Consider the following 15,361-nt stretch of genomic DNA (forward strand, 5'->3'; position numbering starts at 1 on the left):
AACTTACGCTGTAAGTTACTTTGCTTAATAACAAAAAGTTAATCATTAGTTTGTAAAGAAGGGATATGTTCTCGGACAACTTTTTAGATAACTAAGTTAATTATATATATTTTATTGTAGAAATGGTATCTTGCTATGTTGCCCAGGCTGGTCTCAAACTCTTGGCTTCAGGTGATTCGCGTCCCAAAGTACTGGTATCATAGGCATGAGACACCATGCCTGGTCCAAAATAGTATCTGACAAAAAAAAAAAAAAAAAAAAGCCCACAGACAAACCAACTAACCCAAACAACCCTGAAGAATAAAGATTTAAGGTCAAAGCAGATGAGTGATTATATATATACATATATATGATTACATATAAGTGATTATATATACATATATGATTATATATGTGATTATATATAAAAATATATGGTACATAGCTATATATGACATATCTATATATTCATATATTACATTTCCATGTTTAATCACTGAAGATCACCACAGTAGTTCCTTATGATTACATAACTTATGCCAAAGGAAATTTTAAATTTATACTCATAAAATAATAGCCTACAGAATACTTGTGAGCTGTAAGATGAACTACTAAGTACTTATTAAGCACCTACTGTAAACACATTTTACTATGTATTAAAATAAATGTAAATTATATTTAACACACTAGCTGCTGCCCCCTAGGAGTCTACAATCTAGTTAGGGACAAACAATATACATAAAACAACTGAAAACTTTTAAGGCAAAATTAATAAAGATATGATAGTATGGTACAAACTGTACAGATGAATGTTAAGAAAATTTTAGGTAAAGATTATACAGGGGGTAAGGATACAAAGAGTTTTTAAAAATTGCTCTTTTTTTTTTTTAAATAAATGAATCTTGACCTAAACTTGAAGTCTCTGATGTGAAAAGAAGGCCAATTCCAAGTGAAGAAGAAAAAGCACAACTGAATCAAGGCAAAACCAAGCAGGCATGCTAAGAGCCTTCCAACTGGAAGTGAAAGACTTTGTTGAAAAAAATCACCACCGCCACCACCACCACCACCGCCACTGCCACCACCATCAATCATCCTTTATTAACACATAAAAACAACTGGCAGCACTATGTACATACTACATATATGCCAGTTAACTATATAACCCACTGTCTTTTTTTCTTTAAGCATATGTATACTTTTCACATTTTCCATGATGATAATATAATTGTTCTTATTAATAAGAAAAGCTGTATTTTAGACAAGAACAATGAGTTATAAACTTCAGGTAACCATCATCCTGAGGAAGGTAACCTGACATTACCACTGAATTTTCTTCTTCCCTGTATATGAGAAGATTGTATATTAGGCTCATTAGGCTGTAACAAAACAAGGTGGGTAAGGATTAGGTTGGGTCTGCTGTGTCAACTGGAACAAAGTGCCATCTCTGGGCCTGAATTTCTGCATCTGTACAATGAAGGTGTTATGTATATCAGAGTTTTGTAAAAATTAAAACAATTCACATGAAGCGCTCAGTACTTAATGTTATGTAGTAACAATCTGTGTCCGCTATTATTTCTTCCAGTTTTAAACTGTATGGTCACCCCAAAATGGCAAACGATGTTAAACATGATAGGACAGTGGAGTAGAAGGCATAATCAAAGACAGGAGATGTCTGAGAAAAATTCTGTGGTATATAGCTCTCGAATAAAAATAAGACAATTTCAGGAAATCTTCAGGTGAGAAAAAAAGAATAGGTGCCCTTTTCCTTAAAGATCCAGGACAAGGAGCAAAGGAAGGAGTCAATGGAGCCAAGAAATCTGGAAATGTAAAGGCAGAATGAAGACATCAAGAGAATTCAGATTCTGTAAAGAGCAGTTATCTTCCGCTCCTTTTAAAAAAAATGGTATAATTATGTTTTGGACCTGTAATTCAGCTACTTGTATTCATATACAGTGTGTACCCAGAAAGCCTCACACTGTTGAAAGATACTTCTAAAAACTAATCTACTTTTAAGACTTAGGGAGCAAGACCAAACATGATCCAGCAGTAACACAAGAAACTCTTATTCTGAAGGTATCCTAGTCATTTGCCTCATAAGAAGGTATACCAATGACGGTTACAAAAGACTAAATGAAGGGCCAGGCATGGTGGCTCATGCCTGTAATCCCAGCACTTTTGGAGGCCAAGGCGGGTGAATCACCTGAGGTCAGGAGTTCAAGACCAGCCTGGCCAAACTAGTGAAACCTCGTCTCTAATAAAAATACAAAAGTTAGCTGAGCATGGTGGTGGGAGCCTGTAATTCCAGTTACTCGGGAGGCTGAGGCAGGAGAATCGCTTGAACCTGGGAGGTGGAGGTTACAGTGAGCCGAGATTGTGCCATTGCACTCCAGCCTGGGCAACAAGAGCAAAACTCTGTCTCCAAAAAAAAAAAAAAAAACTAAATGAGTTCTCTAACCATAAACTTTGACAACAAAGGTTATTCAAAGACTAAATCACCATGGAATAGGACTTAGGTTTTTAAATTTTTCTTTATTTTGATAATACATAGGAACTTATATATGAAGCAAAGTAAAAAAAAAAAAAAAAAAACATTTATCTGAAGGCTAAGTGTAAATATTACTAGAAAATTTTATTAATATGAAAAGATTATTACTTGAGTTCTTAAGTCCATATTTGTTTTTTACGTAGTGAAATAAGCCAATGATATATTTTATGAGTAGGCAGAGAAGAAATAGGTTGAGTTCATGTGAGTGACAGAAGGTCATGTGGCTAGAGGAAAAACAATGCAGAGCATTTTTATGGAGTAACTGATACCCTGGTATATCAGTCAAAAATGTAAAACCCCCATAAAATTGAAGCCGTGAAGTTTTAAGTTTGGGGAAAATATATTTCTTACTCTCTAGTACCCTTTTACGATCTAAGTATTCTTACTTTAAAATGGTTTAGCCTCCTCACTGATAAAGAAATGTGTATTAACACTACAATAAGGTATCTTTTCTTAACAGACTGGCTAAAATCTTGGTTTGCTAACACATCCTACTGGCAAAGCATGAGGAAATAGTCACACTCACATATTGCAGGTGAATATACAAATGGTTCAGTACCTGTGGAAGGAAATTTGGCAATACCCAGCAAAATTCTATGTGCAATTTACCCTCTGACTCAGCAATCTCTTCTTGATTGATAACATAAATTTTCTAAGCCAATAAATGGAGAAAGAATGAAAAAATTAGAATGACAATGTTTTGTATTAATTAATGAAACAATGGATCTAGAGGCAATGAATAATAAATTATCAATCTCTGCTAAAACCATTAGGTGGAAATGAATAGGTTAACTTTATCGAATGGATCAGGCTGATAATACCTATACACACTGATCGGTCTTACATTATGTGCCTTGTGATGTGATGAAATAAGAAGCACACAATCAGATATTCCTGTAAAAAATATATATATACAGTAACCTCACTGACAAGATGTAAACACCAGTTTACACAAAATGCAGGGGATAGGATAATATATTAAACAGCCAAGTGTTTGTAGTGTATGAGCATAACAAAGCCCAGGAAATGAGAAATTCTATCGTAACGAAAAAAGGGAAAATGTCTAATATAACTCTAATCAGAGTTCTACAAAATGAGAATGGAAAGAATGGGGGAAAAGCAATATCTGAAGAGATAAAAGCCAAGATTTTTCAAGAATAACCACTTAGGTAGAGAAATAAAGCATAAAACTTAAAGGAAAAAGTAGGACATATAGAATGCACAATATCTGATGATAAAAATCCAACTATATCAGTATCACAATAAATGTAAAAAAGAACCCAAAAGAATTAAAAGGATGAGAAGAGATAAACAGGGCAAAATCAACATCATTGACAAAGCTCACACAAAAGGGCAAAAAAAAAAAAAAGTAACTTTACAGTGGAGAAATGTGGCAAACACTACAACAGCCAAATAATCAAGGTCATAGCCAAGAGGAGTATAAGGAGACATGACTAAATGTAATGTGGTATCTTGGATAAGATTCTGGAACAGAATAAAGACACGTGAATTAGATTTAGTCATGTCTCCTTACACTCCTCTTGGCTATGACAGTTTCTCAGACTTCTTTGCTTTTGATGACCTTGACAATCTTGAGGAGTACTGATCAGGTATTTTGTATAATATCCCTCAATTGGAATTTGTCTGTTTTTCTCATTATCTCTTGGAGTTAGGACTTTCAGGGAACAAGACCACAGAGGCAAAGTGCAATTTTCATTGCATCATATCAAACGTACATAATACCTACATGAATCATTACTGGTGATAATGACCTTGATTATTTGGCTGTTGTAGGGTTTACCACATTTCTACACTGTAAAGTTACTTTTTTTTTTGCCCTTTTATGTCAGCTTTTTCAATGGTGTTGTTGACTTTGCCCTGTTTATCTCTTCTCATATGAAACTGGGATACATTCCTTTTCCATATATGGATTATTTCATAGTAAAAGAGAAAAAATACCTGAGTGGGCATTCTGCTGAGCTTTGCTCAATGCTAAGGTGGCAGATATAACTAGTTCTATGTATTGACAGCAGCATGTTGGCAAAGGCAATGGGGAAGCAGGAACTCCAATACACTGTTGGGAGATTAAATGGGTGTAATCTCTACAAAAGCCAATTATAGGATATCTATTATGTTACAAATGCACATACTTTTGACCCAGTAATTCTATTTCTAGTCATTTATCTTACAGATATATTTGCACACATGCATAAAATTATTTCCCAAAGTTGTTTATAAAAGTACTGTCTGTAACAGTAAAAGATTGGAAACAAGCCTATATGTCCATCAATGGAAGACTGATTATGTAAGTAATCATACATCTATGTATGTACACAGCTGTTTTTTAAAAAAGTTCTTTATCCAGGCTCTTTTTAATAGAGAGAGAGAAAAAAAGCTCTTTATACACGAATACAAAATGGTATCTACAATATACTGCTAAGAAAAAAAAAAAAAGTTTAGGCAACCTTGCCCTCTAGCTTCTGATGTGTTCAAATGATAGGAGAGACCAGAACATCAGAGAGTGGTAAAAGTGTTAAAGAAAGTCTTTTCCCTGGTTCCCTCACTGCAAGTAGCTTGCATTTCTCTATGAAAGATCACAGGTCCTATTAAGGAGCTCTCTCCCTCTACTGCAGCTCTTGTTAACAGTTCCCTTCCCTTGTACTATCAGTTTTCCATGGTTGCTAATCCCTGGGTACTTCCCTATCCCTTGCTGTTCCTTTAACTCTCACATTCGTAGATTCTGTGTAAGTGTAGGGAGAGAGGGAGAGGAGAAGAATGAAGGAGAGAGAGAGAAGAAAAAGAGAAACAAACTGCAATGAAATACCAGAAATTTATAACAATGGTTGTAATTTATAACCACGTAAGAAAACTTACTTGGCTCCATGGCTGGCAGACATGGTAGAAAGACTTTTCATTAAATATCCTACTGTATCTTGTGTCTTTGAATTTCTGACCGTGTCAACGCATTACTTGGGGGAAAAATATAAACTTAAACATCAAATGAGTTTTAAAAAAATTGCTTATGAGATAATGTAGTTGCTCCATCTTCTCTTTGATGTATTTGCTATTCCTTTCCATTTCCAGCAAAGCAAATACCAAGAGAAAGAAAAGGGAATAAGCAATTTGTTAGTGCTTGCATTTTTTATAGTGCTGGCTATCATTTTGCTTTTTGGCTATATACTTCTCTTTCAATTCTAGTGGTACCAACTCATAAAATTTTTGTTACTTACACATCATTTGTGTAATTTATTAACAGTATCTCAAATTAGTTCAAATTCACATTATCCCTATTAGTTCTTATGGTACTTGAAACTACTTATCCATATGTGGCCTGGTAGCTGACTCACTGAGTGACAGTAATAAGAAATTTGCCAATGTAAAATTCTGGCTCCTTGCTTTATTTGCTGGAAGCCCATGGGCTTCCATTACATAAATTTGCTGAGTGTACTTCTTATCTATAAACTGAGGACACTATCTATTATGCAGAGCTTTTGAGAGGTTTAAATAATATAGGCAAAGTGATGGACATAGTGCCTAGAATGAAACCGAGAATGGAAAAATAGGCAATAGGGGACTATTAGCAAATGATAGCTATTGATATTACCACTGATATTAAAATATTATAAAATAAAATAGTTACAACTACGAATTGTATATCCTAGATTCTCTAGGAAGGTGTCTCCCAGGAATTGGTCCTATTCATCCCCAGGGAACATCTTTCCCTTCTAAGCATTTACACTCCACTTAACATTTGAAAACCACTTTTTGAGGATGGTTACTGGTAAAAATTCTATATAAGAAGTTTCAGTTAATGTTTAGTTATAAGAGCAACAATAGGCCGGGAGTGGTGGCTCAAGCCTGTAATCCCAGCACTTTGGGAGGCCGAGGCGGGCGGATCACGAGGTCAGGAGACCGAGACCATCCTGGCTAACATGGTGAAACCCCGTCTCTACTAAAAAAAAAAAAAAAAAAACCAAAAAAAAAAAAAAAAAAAAAAAAAAAAAAAACACTAGCCAGGCGAGATGGCAGGCGTCTGTAGTCCCAGCTACTCGGGAGGCTGAGGCAGGAGAATGGCGTAAAACCCAGGAGGCGGAGCTTGCAGTGAGCTGAGATCCGGCCACTGCACTCCAGCCTAGGGGACAAAGCCAGACTCCGTCTTAAAAAAAAAAAAAAAAAAAAAAAGAGCAACAATAAAATACAAGTAGCTGGGCACGGTGGCCCATGCCTGTAATCCCAGAACTTTGGGAGGCCGAGGCAGGTGGATCACTGGAGTTCAGGAGTTTGAGACCAGCCTGGCCAGCATGGTGAAACCTCATCTCTACTAAAAATACAAAAAATTAGCCAGATGTGGTGGTGCACACCTGTAATCCCAGCCACTTGGGAAGCTGAGGCAGGAGAACTGCTTAAACCTGGGAGGCGGAGGTTGCAGTGAGCCAAGATCGTGCAGCTGCAATCCAGCCTGTGCCACACAGCAAGACTCCATCTCAAATAAATAAATACATAAGTAATAAAATAAAGATGACAAAAATTTAACTTGAAAACTAAGAATTTACTCTTAATGAGATATGAGAGCTAAAATAGCTACACGAATATCAGTTAAGGGATTTTTAATGACAAAATTGCTATTAGAAACAAAAAAGGATATTTTATAATGGTGAAGGGACAATCCATCAGAAAGACGTAACAATTATAAACACGTGCACTCAACAGAGCCCCAAAATAAATTAAGCAAAGATGTAAGGAACCAGAGGAACAGGCAATTTAACAATAATTGGAGACTTCTATGCCCCACTCTCTCTCTCTTTTTTTTTTTTTTTTTTAAGACATAAGGCTGGCCGGGCGCGGCGGCTCAAGCCTGTAATCCCAGCACTTTGGGAGGCCGAGACGGGCGGATCATGAGGTCAGGAGATCGAGACCATCCTGGCTAACACAGTGAAACCGTGTCTCTACTTAAAAAAATACAAAAAACTGGCCGGGCGACGTGGCGGGCGCCTGTAGTCCCAGCTACTCCGGAGGCTGAGGCAGGAGAATGGCGTAAACCCGGGAGGCGGAGCTTGCAGTGAGCTGAGATCCGGCCACTGCACTCCAGCCTAGGTGACAGAGCGAGACTCCGTCTCAAAAAAAAAAAAAAAAAAAAAAAAAAAAAAAAAAAAAAAAAGACATAAGGCTTTACTCTGTTGCCCAGGCTGCAGTGCAGTAGTGCAATAAGAGCTCATTGCAGTCTCGAACTCCTGGGCTCAGGCAATCCTCCTGATACAGCCTCCTGAGCTAGTGGAGACCACAAGTATGTGCCACCATGCCTGGCTAAAGTTTTTTTTTTTTTTTTTTTTTTGTAGAGACAGGGTCTCACTATGTTGCTCAGGCTGGTCTTGAACTCCTAGGCACAAATGATCCTCCCGCCTCAACCTTCCTAAGTGCTGGGATTATAGGCACAAGACACCACTCACCACTCTACTTTAAATAATAAACAGGTGGCCGGGCGCGGTGGCTCAAGCCTGTAATCCCAGCACTTTGGGAGGCCGAGACGGGCGGATCACGAGGTCAGGAGATCGAGACCATCCTGGCTAACACTGTGAAACCCCGTCTCTACTAAAAAATACAAAAAACTAGCCGGGCGAGGTGGCGGGCGCCTGTAGTCCCAGCTACCCGGGAGGCTGAGGCAGGAGAATGGCGTGAACCCGGGAGGTGGAGCTTGCAGTGAGCTGAGATCTGGCCACTGCACTCCAGCCCGGGCGACAGAGTGAGACTCCGTCTCAAAAAAAAAAAAAAAAAAAAAAAAATAATAATAATAATAACAAACAGGTAAAAGATAACAAGGAAATAGAATACTTGAAAATAACAGAATCAACTAGACATTTATAGAATACTCTAACAGCAGCAGAATACATGTTTTTCTCAAGCGCACATGGAACATTCTCCAGGATAAACCTATGTTAGGCCATTAAAAAAAGTTTTAATGTAGTTAAGAAATCAGACAAAGTATGCTCTCTGATCAAAATGAAATTAAAAAATCAATAACAGGGAGGAGGGAAAGCGGCGAGTAAGATGGAAGATGAGGAGGTCGCTGAGAGCTGGGAAGAGGCGGCAGTCAGCGGGGAAATCCAAATCTCCTCCCAAAGTGCCCATTGTGATTCAGGACGATAGCCTACCCACGGGGCCCCCTCCACAGATCCGCATCCTCAAGAGGCCCACCAGCAACGGTGTGGTCAGCAGCCCCAACTCCACCAGCAGGCCCACCCTTCCGGTCAAGTCCCTAGCACAGCGAGAGGCCGAGTACGCCAAGGCCCGGAAGCGGATCCTGGGCAGTGCCAACCCCGAGGAGGAGCAGGAGAAACCCATCCTTGACAGGCCAACCAGGATCTCCCAACCTGAAGACAGCAGGCAGCCCAATAATGTGATCAGACAGCCTTTGGGTCCTGATGGGTCACAAGGCTTCAAACAGCGCAGATAAATGCAGGCAAGAAAAGATGCCGCGGTTGCTGCCGTCACCGCCTCCTGGGTCGTCCGCCACGGGTTGCACTGCCGTGGCAGACAGCTGGACTTGAGCAGACGGAACGACCTGACTTACTTGCACTGTGATCCCCCTTGCTCCGCCCACTGTGACCTTGAACCCCATGCACTGTGACCTTCCCCCTTCTCCCCCTTCCCACTGTGATTGGCTCATCCACAAGGGCTGTCCCAAGTCAATGGAAAGGGAAAGGGTGGGGGTTAGGGGAAGGTTGGGAGGACCCACCAAGGACTCAGAGAGTCAGACAGTGCCACTTGGCCACTTGGGGTAAAGCCAGTGCCAGCAATAACAGTTTATCATGCTCATTAATTTGGGATTTCAAAACACAAATGTAAACTCACACCCACCCACCCCCAAGTGCATGTCTCCATCACTTAAAAAGTAAGTTCCATTTGAAAATATCCTTTCTTTTTTTTTCTTCCTATTTTTGTTTGTTTATACAAATATCTGATTTGCAAGAAAAAGTGCATGGGAGGGGTTTTAGTGGTTTAACGAATTTTTAATTAAGAAAGGGTAGTTTGGTAGTCTACTTAAAAATGTTTCTGGGAAATTCACTAGAAACATTAACCAATAGGATTTTGGTGAGCTTAGCTTCTGTATTCCTACTGCCGCCCGGAAAAGGGGCAGGGCTCTGCAGCCGCCAGGACAGATGAGCACCCCATGCCTATACCTCCCTCCCTGAGCTGAGTCCCAGGGCATCTGGGCCTTGCCTGGAGACTGGGCTAGTAGCTCTGTAGGCTCGGAGAGCCTGGGGAGGGTGCCAACCCCACCTCTAGTATTTTGGGAGATAGGGAAAGTGAACAGACTTCCCCTTCCCATACCCCTCAGGGTGGTTCCCTACCAGCCAGGCTTACTACTAGAAGAGAGCAGAGTGCCAGGGAGTGAGACTGCATCCCTGGGCTTAGAAGTGAAGGAGAGGAGACTTGTTTAGTATTTTGCCATTGGCACAAGGAAAACCAGGAGAGAGTCTGCCTCCAGGACTCTGAGCCTTCTGCTTTGTATGTTCAGAAGGTGGATAGGTCTTCCCACTCCAGCATGGCTTGAACTCTTAGGGGTCTGCAGTGCTCCATCTCCATTGATGGCCCCAGCTCAGTAACTATACCTGGTACATTTCCTTTGTGCAATCAGTACCTTGAAGGCAGAACATTCTGAATAAAGTTGGAAAAAGAAAAAAATAAATAAATAACAGAAGGACATCTGGGAAATTTACAAATACATGAAAATTAAACACCACATTCCTAAATAATCAGTGAGTCGAAGAAGAAATCACAAGAAAAATTAGAAAATATTTTGAGATAAATGAAAACGCAACAAAAATTATGATACACAGCTAAAGTAGCACTTAGAGGAAATTTTATAGTTGTAAATGACATTAGAAAAGAAGATGCCGGGCGTGGCATGAGGTCAGGAGATCAAGACCATCCTGGCTAACATGGTGAAACCCTGTCTCTACTAAAATACAAAAAATTAGCTGGGTGTGGTGGTGGGCACACCTGTAGTCCCAGCCACTCGGGGGGCTGAGACAGGAGAATGGCGTGAACCCAGGAGGCAGAGCTTGCAGTGAGAGGAAAGAAGGAAGGAAGGAAAGAAGGGAGGGAGGGAGGGAGGGAGGGAGGGAGGAAGGGAAGAAGGGAGGGAGGGAGGGAGGGAGGGAGGGAAGAAGGGAGGGAGGGAGGGAGGGAGGGAGGGAGGGAGGGAGGAAGGAAGGAAGGAAGGAAGGAAGGAAGGAAGGAAGGAAGGAAGGAAGGAAGGAAGGAAGGAAGGAAGGAAGGAAGGAAGGAAGGAAGATTAAGAGAATGAGAAGACAAGCAAGGAGAAAAGATCTGCCCAAGACATCTGACAAAGAACTTTTATCCAAAATATCCAAAGAACTCTTAAAGGTCAACAATTAGAAAACTATTATGCTGATTTTTAAAATGAGCAAAAGACTTGTACCCCTCATCAAAGAAGATACACAGATGGCATATAAACACATGCAAAGACGTTTCACATCATTTATCACTAGAAAATTGCAAATTAAAATGAGATACCACTATACATCTATCAGAATGACCCAAATCAAAACATTGGCAAGGATGTGGAGCAACAGGAACTCTCATCCATTGCTGGTGAAAATGCAAAATGGTACATGGTACAGCCACTTTGGAAGACAGTTTCAAGGCTTCTTGCAAAACTAAACATACTTGTATCATATAATCCAGCAATCATGCTCCTTGGTATTTACCCCAGAGTTGAAAATTTATGTCCACACAAAATCCTGTACATGGATGTGTACAGCTTTATTCATAATAGCCAAAACTTGGAAGCAACCAAGATGTCTTTCAGTACATGAATGGATAAACTGTGGTACATCCAGACAATGGAAGAGTATTCAGTACTAAAATGAAATGATCTATCAAGCTACAAAAAGATACAGAGGAAATTAAATGCATGTTACTAAATAAAAGACAATCTGAAAAGGCTACATACTGTATGAGTCCAACTATATGACCTTGTGGAAAAGGAAAAGTTATGGAGAAAGAAAAGGATGTATGGTGGCCAGGAGCTCGGGGAGAGATGAAAAGATGGAGCACAGAGGACTTTTAGGTCAGCAAAACTATTCTGTATAATACTATAATGGTGGATACATGTCATTATACAGTTGTCAAAACCCGGAATGAACCCTTTATACATTATATATTATACAGTTGTCAAAACTAAGAGTGAACCCTAATGTAAACTATGGACACTTTGGGTGGTAATGATGTGTCAGCTTAAGTTCATTGACTGTAAAAAATGTAACACTCTGGTACAAGATGTTGATAGTGGGGAAAGTAGTGAGCACTGTGTGTGGTCAGGGGTGGAGGCTGGCATATGGTTTACTGTGAACCCACAAATGCTCTAAAATCTATTTAAAAATAACAAAAACAGAAAGAGGAGCTGGGTGCAGTGGTATGCACCTGTAGTCCCAGCTAACCAAGATACTGAAGCAGGAAGATACTTGAGCCCATGAGTTCAAGGCTGCAGTGTAGCCTTGACTGTACCTGTTAACAACTACTGCACTCCAGCCTGAGCAACACGGCAAGACTCTGAAAAAGAATAAAGAAGGTGGCTGGGGATGAGTGGCTCACGCCTGTAATCCCAGCACTTCGGGAGGCTGAGGTGGGCAGATCACGAGGTCAAGAGATCGAGACCATTTTGGCCAACATGGTGAAACCCTGTCTCCACTAAAAATACAAAAATTAGCTCAGTGTGGTGGTGCATGCCTGTAGTCCCAGCTACTCAGGAGGCTGAAGCAGAAGAATCGCTTGAACCCAGGAGGTGGAAGTTGCAGTGAGCTGACATCACGCCACTGCACTCCAGCCGGGCGACAGGGCGAGACTCCGTCTCAAAAACAAAACAAAACAAAAGGCTAGCTGTGATGGTGCATGCCTCTAATCCTAGCACTTTGGGAGGCCGAGGTGGGCTGATTACTTGAGCTCAGGAGTATGAGACTAGCCTGGACAACATGGCAAAACCCTGTCTCTATTTTAAAAAAATACAAAAACCAGCTGGGTATGGTGATGAGCACCTGCAGTCCCAGCTACTTGGGAGGATAAGGTGGGAGGATCACTTGAGCCTAGGAGGTCAAGGTTGCAGCAAGCTGAGATTGTGTCACTGCATCCCAGCATGTTTGATAGAGTGAGGCCCTGTCTCAAAAGAAAAAAAAAAAAAGGACAAAAAGAAAGCAAAAAGATCCCAGGTCAACTAATCTTCTACCTTAAGAAACTAGAAGGAGAAATGCAAACTAAATTCAAACCAAGCAGAAGGAAGAAAGGACATAAATATTCGGGTGGATAAAAATGAAACAGAGAATGCAACAATAGAAAGAAAAAACTCGGACAAATCTTTTTTTTGAGACAGAGTTTTGCTCTTGTTGCCCAGGCTGGAGAGCAGTGGCGTGATCTTGGCTGACTGCAACCTCTGACTCCCGGGCTCAAGTGATTCTCCTGCCTCAGCCTCCCGAGTAACCGGGATTACATGCGCCCGCCACCATGCCCAGCTAATTTTGTATTTTTAGTAGAGATGGGGTTTTTCCACGTTGGTCAGGCTGGTCTTCAACTCCCGACCGCAGGTGATCCGCCCACCTCGGCCTCCCAAAGGGCTGGGATTACAGGCATGAGCTACCATATCCGGCCAATCCTGACAAATCTTTAGCTACACTGACCAGAAAAAAAAGAGAAGATTCAAATGACTAAAATCATGAATTAAGGAAGGGGCATTACTACCAATCTTACAAAAATGAAAAGGATGATTAAAAAATACTATAAATAACTATATGCCAACAAATTAGATAATATACATGAAAGGGACAAATTTGTAAGACACAAACTATCAAAACCAATTCAAGAAGAAATAGAAAATCTGAATAGACCTGTAAGTAATGAGATTGAATTAGTAATAAAAAAATTTCCCATGAATAAAAGCCCAGGACCAAATGGCTTCACTGCTCCCAAACATTTAAAACACCAATCCTTCACAAACTCTTCTAAAAAATATAAAGGAGGGATCACTTCCCAACTTATCCTATGAGCCAGTATGATTCCAGCACCAAAACCAAAAATATCACAAAAGAACTATAGACCAATATCCATTATGAGTACAGACACAAAAGTTCCCAACAAAGTATTAGCAAACATGACCAAGTAGAACTTATTCCAGGAACCCCAGGCTGGTCTAATATGAAAATCAACCAAATGTAATATGCCATATTAATATAATACAGAACAATACCCACATGATTAACAATAGAGAAATAGCATTTGACAAAACCCAACAGTTTTTCATGATAAAAGCCCTTAACAAATTACAAATAGACGGGACCTCAACCTGATAAAGGCCATCTCTGAAAAACCCAGTTAACATACACTCATGTGTTACTCAATGATGGGTATCCACACACAGGGATAAATGTGTCCTTAGGCCATTTTGTAGTTTTGTGAACATCATAGAGCCTATTTACACACCTAGGCTATATGGTATAGCCTATTGCTCCTAGCCTACAAACCTGTACAGCATATTACTGTATTGAATACTGTAGGCAAATATAATACAATGGTATTTGTGTTCCTAAACATAGGAAAGGTACAGTAAAAATATAGTATAAAAGATAAAAGATGGTATACCTGTATAGAACACTTAACCATGAATGGAGCTTGCAAGGCTGGAAGTTTGGAAGTTGCCCTGGGTGCTTCAGTGAATGGGTGATGAGTGAATGTGAAAGCCTAAGACATTACTTATACACTATTACAGACTTTATAAACATTGTACACTTATTACACTGAATTTATAATTTTTAGTAATAAATTAACCTTAGCTTACTGTAACTTTTAAACTCTATACATTTCTTTTTTTAACTTTGACTCTTTTGTTTTAACACTTAGCTTAAAACACATATTGTACAGCTGTGCAAAAAATTTTTTATCCTTATTCTATAAGCTTTTTTCTATTTTTAAAATTTATTATTTTTACTTTTTAAAATTTTTTGTTAAAAACTAAGACACAAGTACACACATTAGCCTAGGCCTACACAGGGTCAGGATCATCAATTAATATCACTGTATAATAACAAGGTTATTACCAAGTCTCAAAGTTTATGGACAGACTTTATTCATAAAGCAAACTTTTCTCAGTTGGTATTCCTTTCATGTTTTAAAGCAATGCTTTTTAAATTTAATGTGCATAGAAATCACTCAATGATCTCATTAAAATGCACATTTCAGCTGGGTGTGGTGGTTCTTGCCTACATTATCAGTACTTTGGAAGGCCAAGGGGGTTTGGGAATCTCTTGAGGCCAGGAAGTTTGAGACTGGGCAACATAGTGTTCCCCCCTCTCTAAAAAGAAAAAGAAAAATGAGCTGGGTGTGGTGGCACATGCCTGTAATCCCATACTTGGAAGGCTGAGGCAAGAAGATTGCCTGAGCCCAGGAGTTTGAGGCTGCAGTGAGCTATGATCATGCTGCTGTACTCCAGCATTGGCAACAAAGCAAAACACCGTCTTTAAAAAATAAAAAAATAAAATAAAATAAAAAAAGCAGACTTCTATTCAGTAAAAGGGGGGTGGAGAAAAGGGGTGGTGTTCTGCATTCCTAATAACTCCCAATGATGCTAATGTTGCTGGTCCTCAGATCATATTTTGAGTAGCAAGGTTTTAAGTAGGTGCATACATACAACTGACTTAACTCACTAGAAAAAAGAAAAAAGCAAACTGTAACATGGGTGGCAAACAGTGAGAAGGATAAAACTCCGATGAATCCTCTAAGTTTTTCACAACTGAGCACAATAAGTAACTCCCTATTAACAATGAAGAA

General features: G+C 39.7%; 1 protein-coding gene and 1 pseudogene across 2 annotated transcripts in view; one reads left to right on the top strand and one right to left on the bottom strand.

Moving 5' to 3' along the window:
• The window catches only part of MARCHF5 (membrane associated ring-CH-type finger 5), a 62,312-nt gene that overhangs the window by 21,804 nt on the left and 25,147 nt on the right, over window positions 1–15,361 (bottom strand). The window lies entirely within an intron of this gene.
• LOC104676498 lies at window positions 8,516–10,206 on the top strand (annotated as a pseudogene). Its single transcript, XR_749922.2, has one exon. The product of XR_749922.2 is annotated as an SUZ domain-containing protein 1 pseudogene (transcript).

Source organism: Rhinopithecus roxellana, chromosome 11 (assembly GCF_007565055.1).
Source record: "Rhinopithecus roxellana isolate Shanxi Qingling chromosome 11, ASM756505v1, whole genome shotgun sequence".
In the NCBI taxonomy this organism is placed as follows: domain Eukaryota; kingdom Metazoa; phylum Chordata; class Mammalia; order Primates; family Cercopithecidae; genus Rhinopithecus; species Rhinopithecus roxellana.